The following is a 12,330-nucleotide window of genomic DNA, read 5'->3' as shown; positions in this document are numbered from 1 at the left end:
GGATTTGTAAGCATTGTTCTTAAAAAAATGTTTTATTTGATTAAACTATCCTCTTCTTGGAATCGTCTAAGGCTATCAACTCAGATTACAGAACAGTGATTTCACTTTGATTCATATGCTTCACATGGAGACAACAGCAGGTGTACAATACATTTTTTATTAATGTACAGAGATTCAGAGTATTCAAGTATGAAGGGCTACATGAGAAAGGTCATCTGTCAATCAGACACTAATCAGAACTTAAAGCCAACCAAAATACATACTGTTTATAAAAATAGTAAATATAAATGTATTATCCTTCCTCAAGTGTTTATTAGTATATAATTCATATGATAGTTGACAAACAGAAAGAAAGCCCATACAACTCATTTGTGCAAGGCAAGTTTTGCTTATCATTATGTCCATCCAATATAGTGCCTGACACCTCGGAGGTGTTAACTCCTAGGAGGTATTATCAATATTTGCTGAAAGAATACAAGTGGATGATTTAGGACTGTAATAGGAATGGCACAAACAGAATAAGACCATCATAAACTTCCTGTTAAAAGGCAAGTAGGCAGACTATGGCATCAATGTGGGACTGGAGTTGAAAGCAGGATTAAACAGCAGGGCCTGTGTCACAGGAAGAAATGCTGGGACATGGATTCTCATCTCCGAGACTCTGGAAAATAGACTCAGGAACAAAGCCTCAGATCTGTAAAAGATGCACCTCAGAAATTCACATTCACAAGGGACTGGAGAAGACAGAGTCAAAGAAAGGAGCCAGCTCTGCTAACACCACTGTGGACCACATAGTCACCATCCTGAAAGCAGCAGTGCTATCTTCTTATATCCAAAAGGCACAGCATAAGACACTTGAGTCAAATTCTTTCATTCTGAGACAAGGAGTGTAAAGATTTAGCTCTGGATGTAGAGGACTACGTGCTCGCAAACTGATAAGTCCTGCTCTTGCAAACGAAGCAGGGTGTTCCTTCCCTGTAAACAGGGAGGACAAAGGAGCCAGCTGCAAACAGCAGACCCTGGGGGCTTGTTTATGTGTAAACATCTTGAAAATCCAGAAAGTCAGGGAAAGGTCAGAAAAACAACAATGTGTCTTGTGACTTGGCAACATTCCACAAACAACTGTATAAAATAAAGCAGAGCGAGCCATTCGAGGCGGCCGCCATGTTTGTCTTGTCTTGTGTTGTCTTGTGTGTTCATTCCTTTGTTTAGGAAACACAAGGACCCTAACACTGGAGGTCAGGATATGTGAGCCAAATAAGAAGTGCCATCAGCAAATAACTCTCACAGTGAATGAAAGGAAGGCGTGAAGAGAGTGATGAGGCTCAGATCTTACAAATCCAAGCTGAAGTAAAACTATTTAGAGCTTTGCAAATAAAGTTAGCCTTTTAAACCTGAAGGTAGGACTCAGTAGGGTCATGTTGATTGAAAATCACACAGCAACAGGGAGATAAGATGACAATGGCATAAAGCTGGGTCAGGCTGTCTAGAGGGAGATGCAGAATAGTGACACTAATCAGGTGTTTTGGGTGACATTTATATCTAAAAATAGTATGCAACCCACACAAACATATTTATATCCATAGAAATTAGTATTAATAAGATTAATATCTTAGCACTTAATTAACATATTAAGCACTTCACAAAGATTAATTCACTATTATTTAGATTATGAGTGACTAACAGATATTGCTCAGTTGTGAGGCAGACTTGCTGATTTATAGTCATTTATTGTCCATGCTTGCTGACCTGCTAAGCTGCTCTGTTGTGCTCAGGGGAAAGGAAGTGGAAAAGCTTTTGATGTATTTCTGTCTTCCCAATATATACATAAGGAGAATGGATAGGTAGATAGACAGAGAGATGATTGATTGATACACAATTGATTGATAGACAGTTAGATAGGGTAGATAGATTAGATAGATGATTGATAGATAGATTGATAGATATACAGATAGATAGGAGAGATGATAGATGAGAGATAGATAGATAGATAGACAGACAGATAATAGATAGTGATACAGTTTGGCTGTTCCCGCACCCAAATCTCATCTTGAATTGTAGCTCTCATACTTCCCACATGTTGTGGAAGGGAGCCAGTGGGAGGTAACTGAATCATGGGGTTGAGTCTTTCCCATACTGTTCTTGTTGTAGTGAATAAGTCTCATGAGATCTGATGGTTTTATAAAGAGTAGTTCCCCTGCACAAGCTCTCTTGCCTGCCGACATGTAAGAGGTGACTTTGCTCTTCATTTGCCTTCACCTACGATTGTGAGGCCTCCACAGTCATGTGGATCTGTGAGTCAATTAAACCTCTTTCTTTTAAAAATTACCCAGTCTCAGGTATGTCTTTATTAGCAGCATGAGAACAAAGTAATATAGATAGATAGGATAGATAGATTAAATAGATAGATGATAGATAGATAGATAGATAGATAGATAGATAGATAGATAGATAGATGACAGGATAGAGAGATAGGATAAACAGATAGGTAAACAGATAATAGAAAGATAGATAAATGATATATAGATACATCTAGACATCACTCAGCTAATGCTGTTTAAGAAACTGAAACAAAATAGACCACATATTCTTGAAGATATCCTTCTAGTTCTGACAAAAGAGACTTGAGGTGAGGCAACTAGTAGTGGGCAGTGGGCTGTACTAGAACGAGCATCAGGCAAGGAGTTCTGGCTTTTATAACCTTGGTAATTCCCTGCCTTTATAAACTCTATTTGACTGATATAAAAATGCTCTGTTTAATCTTGATAATCTCTAGGTTTCTAGGTTTTCTTTGGTATAAATTTCAAATGTGCAAGTGCAATTTTGTTACATAGATATATTGTGTGATGATTAAGTCTGGGGTTTTGATTTATCCATCACTTGAATAAAGTACAATGAACCCACTAAGTGATTTATCATCCCTTATCCCCCTCAACTCCTCATCCTTCTGAGTCTCCAGTGTGTACCAGTTCACACTCTATGTCCACGTGTACACAATATTTACTTCCCACTTCTAAGTGAGAATATGTAGTACTTTTCTTTCCATTTCTGAGTTGTTTTACTTAAGACAATGGCCTTTGGTTTTATCTATGATGCTGTGAAAAACATGATTTCATTTTATGGCTGAATGTTATTCCATTATGCATATATATAATTATATATGTTTATATATTATATATATTTATATATTATTATTTATATATTATATATTTATATGTTATGTATAATTATAATTATATGTAATATACATTGTATATAATATATACACTTCGATATATAATATATAATATATAATATACAATACATACAATATAATTATATACACAATATACAATTATATAATATGTTATATTGTACATATAATTATATATTATATATAATATATTATATAATTGCATATAATATATAATAATATATAATATGCAATTATATAATATATAATTATATCGATATATAATTATATATAAATATATAATATATAAAAATATGTGTAACTATATAAAAATATATATTTAGATACTAATTACATATTATATATAACTATAATTACATATAATTATATATAACAAATAGAGTATATAATAATAATTACATATAATTATATATAATAGATAATATTATATATAATAATAACATATAATTATACATAATAGATGGTATTATATACAATATTTCCTTTATCGAACCATCTGTTGATAAACACTTAGGTTGATTTAGAATTCCACAATATTAATGGAATTTGGAACATCATTGACTGCAATTTTAAAATAATAATCTGGCAAGCCGGGCACAGTGGCTCATGCCTGCAATCTCAGCACTTTGGGAGGCCGAGGCAGGTGAATCACGAGGTCAGGAGTTCGAGACCACCTTGGCCAATATAGTGAAACCCCGTCTCTACTAAAAATACAAAATATTAGCCAGGCGTGGTGGCACACACCTGTAATCCCAGTTACTTGGAAGGCTGAGGCGGGAGAATAGCTTGAATCTGGGAGGCGGAAGTTGCAGTGATCTGAGATCGTGCCACTGCACTCTAGCCCAGGTGACAGAGCGAAACTCCATCTCAAAAATAAATACATACATACATACATAAAAAATAAAATAAAATCATAATCTGGCTATTCATGATCCAAACAAGATGGATTTCTAGAGAATTTAAGGAGGATTAAGCTTCAGGGCTCCTTCCTTATCTGGAACCCTCGAGCTCTGTGATTTGTCAGGTGGCCTAGCAGAATTTAGATGAGAAGAGAAGCCAAGTTGCAGTCAGGGATTATGGTTAAGAAGACATTTATGGTAAATTGACTGAAAATATTCCAAAAAATGAGTCTCTAAGACTCTGGAAATGGGTTATGTTTTCTATTGTCATTCTAAACTAATATTTACTTTTGTACCTACTTTTGTATTTGTAATTTTGCATTCTTTTTAAAAAGAGAACCATCCTTCCAACTGTATTGTGCAGTTTTAGGCCCCAGATAACTTGGATGGAGTTTTGTCAATAAGCTTTTGTAAAATCTTTGGCCCTGGCTTGCTACTTATGCCTGAATCATCGATAGATGTTTTTCTTACCTCCTGCTCTTGTAAATACTCCCTAAGTTTTTTGCAATATCCACTTCACCTTTCACTGAGATCTGGGAATCCAGGGCTGTCCAACTTTCTATTGCAGCGAGTCGTCAGGAGGACTGAAGCCTTTACCTAATGTATGCCCATTCCCAAACCCTGTGGAGCCTAGATCCTGTTCTTGGTGCTCCCTCATTTTCTCACACCTGTCCTGACTTCTTACCAGTCTGGGTACATAACTACAAAAAATTCTGACAGGAAATGAAAATCTTGCTCTTCCAGCCCCTCTTCCCACATATTTTAGTAACTGACCCATCAATCTTACTTTTCAAAAGTGAGTATGCAACTAAGTAAACCCTGTTGACAGTCATTTCAGGAACAAGTTGTATAGAAATTGATTGGAATGTGATGCTCAATGACATTCTTACTTATAACATACATTTCTCTCACTACCTAAAATCTAAAATTTACAGGATATTCTTTGATTTTCCTCTGTAAGCCTATTTTTGCTATTATAATGTCTGCTTTTAAAGCATTTGATTCTTTGCACCATTTTTAAGAGGATATTTAACCATAAAAGTAAACTTTTCCATTCCATTTTGCCCAGTGATTTCTTTTAGCTAAAATGGTCAATTTTCAATTTGATTTTCAGTTTATAAAAGAACACATATTGGCAATTGTTCATTTTATAGTTCATTTAATATGTTATTGTAGAAGTGTATTGTACATAGAATTATTATTTTTGGAAAAGATAAAGTTCATGAAGTCTTGTTAGAGCAATTACGAGAACACTGTGGTTTCCACTTCCAATTTAATACTTCTATTCTCAAGATTTAAGGTATAAAAATTACCAATTAAAATAAAAACATTATATTCTTTGGGAATTAGGTTAAGATTTTTTATTTTATTTTTATTTTTTATTCTTTTATTATTATTATTTTTTGAGATGGAGTTTCACTCTTATTGCCCAGGCTGGAGTGCAATGGTGCGATCTCAACTCATTGCAACCTTCACCTCCCAGGTTCAAGCGATTCTCCTGCCTCAGCCTCCTGAGTAGCTGGGATTACAGGTGTGTGCCACCACATCTGGCTAATTTTTTGTATTTTTAGTAGAGACGGGGTTTCACTATGCTGGCCAAGCTGGTCTCGAACTCCTAACCCCAGGTGATCCACCTGCCTTGGCCTCCCAAAGTGCTGGGATTATAAGCATGAGCCACTGCACCCGGCTAGGTTGAGATTTTTATAATATTCAAGAAAAGAAAAACAAAGATTGATGGAACTAGTGTCCTCTGTAATGGCTCAGAAAGAAGAAGCTATTTTTGCTGGACACCTCTTCTACCCTGTTAGGTCAGGACAGGTTTGAAATTCCCCTGGGTTTACAGAATAAAAGACCTCAATGTCCCCTGGAAAATGGCTAAGCTGGATTCCTAAGGGAACTCATGAAAATCTACTAAATGAAATCTGAAACCACTGGTACCACTGTCTAATGATTCATCTCTGAAAAGCAGATAGGTCAAATAGATTACTGTTACGCATTAAATTGTCCCCTCCACTGCCACCAAATGCATATGTTGAAATCCTAACCTCCAGTACCCAGAGTGGGACCTGATTTGGAAATAGGGCTGTTGCAGATGAAATTAGTTGTGATGAGATCATACTGGGGTAGGGTGAGACCCTAATCCAATATGACTGGTGCTCTTTTAAAAAGGGGTGATTTGACATAGACAGCACACAGGGAGAGCTCCTTGTGAAGTTGAAGGCAGAGATGTGGGTGATGCAACAGAGAGGCCAAAGAATGCCAAAGATCCCTAGCAAAACACCACAAGTTACAGGAGAGGCATAGAACTTCACAGGCCTCAGAAGGCACCAACCCCACAGACAACTTGATTCCAGACATTTAGCCTCCAGAACTGTGAGACAGTAATATCTGTGTTTCAGTCATGGTAGCCTAGCAAACGAATAAAACTATGGTGACTGTTTGCAAGAAATGTCTGTCAGGGTTGTTGCAAACTTTTCTAAAATATAACCAACTACATAGATGCACTCAGGAAAAAATGAGTAACATCCAAGGATATTCTATCCAACATCCCCTTCTTTTTAGTTCTTCTTGTTTCTTGCCTTTTTATCTTGGTATCTCCACAGTTATGGAAGACATGTATCTGTTTATATCTTAATAAAAAATATCTTGTAATTGAATTTCACTACAAACCAATAGTTTTTCTTGTGAGCAAAGTAATATTAAGTGGATGCAAAAGTAATTGTGATTTTTGCCATAGGCAAAACCTATGACCGATGGCAAAAACCGCAATTATTTTTGCACCAACCTAATATAAGCAATCATGAACTCCTTCCCCATCTCTGGAGGTGTCTACAGCAACCCCTAAAGGGGCACGGCAGCGTCCTGCTAAAAGACCTGTGCTAGTGCGCCTTCCCAAACCCTGAGTGAGCAGTGTTGCTTGCTCTGGGAGCTCATACTATTTCACATATTTAAGCTACCCTCCTTCAGGCAGAGTGTGGAGGAAGTGCAGGTAATATCTGGGTAATTTTTTCACATTACTTTTTGTTTATTTATTTATTTTTGAGTGGCTCATGCCTGTAATCCCAGCACTTTGGGAGGCCAAGGTGGGTGGATCATCTGAGGTCGGGGGGTTGAGACTAGCCTTGCCAACATGGTGAAACCCCGTCTCTATTAAAAATACAAAAAATTAGCCATGTGTGGTGGTGGGCGTCTGTAATCCCAGCTATTTGGGAGGCTGAGGCAGGAGAATTGCTTGAACCTGGGAGGAAGAGGTTGCAGTGAGCCGAAATCATGCCATTGCACTCCAGCCTAGGTGACAGAGTGAGACTCTGTCTCAAAAAAGTAATAATAATAAAAATAAAAATAAATAAAAAGAGGGAGAGTGGTTGGCTATGATGGTGAACTCATATAGCAAAATACTTTGGCAAAGACTCTTTTACTGGAGATAAATTTCTACCCAGCCCTTGCTATGGACAGGGCTTTTGCAATCTATGTCTCCAGGATTGCAAGCCTTTGACTGAATCTCAGCTCCTGCATCTTCTCACTGGTCCCTACAGTTGGCCTTTCCAGAACTGAATATTTTCAGTATTCACGGATCAGATGAATTGTCAGGATGTCCTCTTTCCTCTATCCCCTGAAACTCTGCTCTCAAGTGGTAGACATAACACTTACAGCTGATCACATGGAAGACTGCAGAATAGATGCACTCAAAGGATCCCACCCAGTCTGGCCTGAACTGAGCTTCTTGGTCTGACTCAGCTATTGCAGGATGTGACTCTTTGAGAGTCATTAATTTCTAGCCTTCCCTTCACTTCCTGTCTTAGTCCATTCAGGCTGTTATAACAAAATGCCTTACACTGGATACTTTGTAAGCAATAGAAATTCATTGTTCAGGCCAGCTGTGGTGGCTCATGTCTGTAATCCCAGCACTTTGGGAGGCCAAGGCAGGTGGATCACGAGGTCAGGAGTTCCAGACCAGCCTGACCAACGTGGTGAAACCCCGTCTCCACTAACAATACAAAAATTAGCCGAGTGTGGTGCTTTTGCGCCTGTAATCCCAGCTACTCAGGAGGCTGAGGCAGGAAAATTGCTTGAACCTGGGAGGCAGAAGATGCAGTGAGCAGAGATCGCGGGGTTGCACTCCAGCCTGGGCGACAGAGTGAGACTCTGTCTCAAAAACAAAAAAAAGAAAAGAAAAGAAAAAGAAAAAATAAATTTATTGCTCAAAATTCTGGAGGCTGGGAAGTATAGGATCTAGGCATCAGCAGATTTGGTGTCTGGAGAGGGCGTCCTCTCTGCTTCAAAGATGACACTTCTGGCTGGGTCCTCACACTGTGGCAGACATTCCCCATCAGCCTCTTTTGTAAGGACACCAGTCCCACTCACAAAGTGGAGCCCTCATGACCCAATCACCTCCTAAAAGCCCCACCTCTTCATAACAACATATGAAGGCTTAGATTTCAACATATTAGTTTTGGAGGGAAATGAATATTCAGACTATAGCACCCCCAACCCCAGAGAAAGTATATAAGCTACATAGGTGGCCTTGATGATGAAGTTAAAGATATAAACCACATAATGACTTTGAAGTTCTCACTGAAAATGGGATAGTTGATCTCTGCTGAAATTAGCTATCTGGAGAAGTAGATTTGATTTGCTCCAAGTCACACACCGAATACAGCTGTAGAGAATACAGTCTATGAGTCTAGAAATTTTAGCCACAGTTACTCTGAAGGAGAAAGCACAACACAGGAGCCAGCTGCCCTCTGAATTTTATTCTGGTCAGTGGTGGAGGAGCAGCTGAGAACAGGGGCAGGGTACCGGGGAACTCAGGATATGGAGCATTCATCCCCCCTCCATCTGTAGACAAAAAGCTCAGGAACCCAGAGCTAGAGGATACCAGCCTGGGGCTGGGGGTGGGGATGGCCTAATTTCCAGCAGCTGCAGCTGAGTAATAACTGTTAGAGTGCACTGCCAAGCTGCAGCACTGGACATCAATGTCGTGGGCTAGGGCAGGGACAGAAACTTCAGTTTTGTCTTTATCCATGAGACAATTGCACCCCAGGGCCCACTTCACAGGTCCTGTGGTCAGAGTTCTAGCTCAAAACCTCACACCCAGAAGCAGGCCCCTTTCTTGGGGTTTAATGCCTTTCTGTCTCATTCTTGAAATTCTTAATAATTTTGTCTTTGAATTTGTGTTTTATAAGTGACAGCTAATGGGGCAATCGAGCATTTGCTAGGGGCTTAAAACCCTTGCTCATGCTTGTCCCACCTCCTACTGGCACACTTTCCATTGCTGCCTTTCCATCTCTCTGTGATGGGCTTTTGCTGCTCCCCAGCAACCACTGCTGCCCTCTGCCCCCAGTAGGGGCCTGAGCACAGGAACAGGGAAGGTTATGGTCAGGTGTTCAAGGGCCCCAGGAGTCTGTAGTGATGTGCACTTAACTGGTGAGTATCCCCATGTCCAGGGAGCGTGACACTAAATAGCAGATAAAAAATACAATAACAGATCCAAAGATACTTGTAGAATGCAGAAGAAAGAAGGAGGTTTTTTTCCTGGTTTTGAATAAGGGACCACATTTGTATGGGTTTGGTGCAGCTGGAATGTGGATCTCTGCCACAGAAAAGTATCATTTGCAGGCAGTATCATATCATTTTGGTCAAGTACGAATACAGGCCACCAGAGTTGTTGCCTGGTACCCCAGACAAGGCGAGTGGCAAGTTTTGTCATCCACATCTAAAGCGAGTTTTCATTTGTGTGACACTTTGATGGAATTAAGAATATTAACAATTCTTACATAACAACCAACAGTATTCTACAGAAGATTTATATGACAGGAACGAGAAGCAGCTCCCTTTAATTATATCTAGACCTCGCTTTGGCACACTTCCACATCCTTCCAAAGGCAATTTTAACTAAATAGCACACTGCAGGACTGTGCAAATTATCTTATAAGAATTTATGATGAATAGACAGTCTATGGAGAGTAGCTCATTTTCATTATTGATTTCATTTTCTCCATATATTTTCCTTACATGTATTACTTTCTCTTATGTTTATAAAATGACGCATTGTATGATATATGCATTTATGTACATGTATTTTATATATGTTACACATTTATTTATATAAATTGGTACACAGTTACACAAGGTCCCATAAGAACAGCCTCATATGGATATTACCTAGGTTTATATCTTCATTCCTCTAATCCAAACTAACATTACTTAAGTCAAAAGAATTTTTCAAATTTTCTTAGTAAATCGATTGCCAATCCTTTTCAACCATTTTTCCTCTCTGAGTACTTCCACTTCTCTAAGATTATTTGCATATTTAAATTTCAAAAAAATAGTCTGACAACACTGCCAAAATAAGATTCTTTTAATGGACTCTTCTGCTTTTCTTTATGTTGAAAATTATACTCTTCAAAAAACTCTTCTCACACTTCCAGAGAATATGTGTCATGAGGGTAGATATTGTATCTTTCTTGTTTGCTATTTCAGACTTAGCACCTATCATCACAACAGCATAGAGTAAATGCTTAATAAATATTTAATGAAGAAATGAAAACAATATTTTAAGGAAATACTTATACTAATTAGCTATTCCTGTTATCATACTGTATAAAAACCATCCCAACACCAAGTGGTATCAAATGGCAAGCATTTATTCTTGGCTGCCTGGTGCAGCTATGCTTCAGGCTGAGGTGGCTGCAATAGCTCTGCTCACCCTGAGGGGCTGTGGTTCTAGCCTGCATTGCACATCTCTCAGCCTCCTACAATCAGGGGGCGACTGGAGCAAGTTCTGTGATGATGGCAGAGGCCCACATCATCAAGCCCATCATAAAAACACTGCAACATTTTGGTTATGTCGTGGTAAATGAGTCACACACCCCAGGCCCACAGTCAAGGGGTAAAGAATTACACATCACCTACTTTCCAACATACTATCAAAATTAGAATAAAAACCCATGTGACTCTCATTTTGGAACCTTATCCTTTTTATTATGTCTTGTTTTGGTTGGAAGAATGTTGTGAGGTAACATTACCTCTACCATAATGATAGCCATTATTATTATAATTGTTATTATCACTATCGTTGACATACTCATTAAAGTCAAGAAGATACTCATAATGCCTTCTATCAAAACTATGCATTCATTTTGATACGGAATTTCCAGTTGATCTAATAAAATAAGAAAAATAAAACAGAGAATTTTAGTGTTAAAAAAAGAGATAAGCCAGGAGAGGTGGCTCACGCCTGTAATCCCAGCACTTTGGGAGGCCGAGGTGGGTGGATCACGAGGTCAGGAGATGAAGACCATCCTAGCTAACATGGTGAAACCCCATCTCTACTAAAAATACAAAAATTCAGCCGGGTATGGTTATGGGAGCCTGCAGTCCCAGCTACTTGGGAGGCTGAGGCAGGAGAATGGCGTGAACCCGGAAGGCCGAGTTTGCAGTGAGCCAAGATCACGCCACTGCAATCCAGCCTGGGCGACAGAATGAGACTCAAAAAAAAAAAAAAAAAAAAAAGAGATAAAATTATGTTTTTTTCTTTTAATTATAAGTATTTTTAAAACACAATAGTACACTATTTCAATCCAGCAAGTTAGGTAAATTATTGTCTCTATCCCTTATTAGTTGTCTATATTTTGGCAATTAATAACTCTCTGAGCCTTAGTTAACTTTCAGTGATGAGCATAATAACTACCTCATAAGGTTTTGATGAGAATAAATTAGGCAGTTTTTGAGCATACCTCAGTAACTGGCACATAACAAACACTCAATGAGTAGCATTAGAGGCGGTCATGCTACTGACAGAAGTATAAATGGTAGAATTCGTTTTATTTTCAAAATCTAAACAATAATTGTAAAACTACTCAAAATGAAAATGCATTGTGAAGGAACTTGTCAAGTAACAAAATATTTACATCAGTGGTTTTCCAATATGACAAAAATTTATTTGAAATATAAATGTAAAATATCTCATTAACTATTATATGACAACAATAAAAAAGCATTAAATACATTTGAATAACTTTAGTTGGAGATATGCAGAACTCATATGAAGTTCAGCTTACCTAAAATATACTAAAAGGCTTGAATTAATTAAACTTTTTAACACATTACTAAATGGGAAGTCTTAATATTATAATGATATTCAATGTTCCTAAATTATTATAAAAATATAATGTTTCTGATCAAAATTCAGTGAACTTTTGATTCTCACCATGTTGAAATAACAGTTACTAAGTT

Source organism: Papio anubis, chromosome 3 (genome assembly GCF_008728515.1).
Source record: "Papio anubis isolate 15944 chromosome 3, Panubis1.0, whole genome shotgun sequence".
Lineage (NCBI taxonomy): Eukaryota > Metazoa > Chordata > Mammalia > Primates > Cercopithecidae > Papio > Papio anubis.
Note: the sequence above shows the minus strand (reverse complement) of the source record.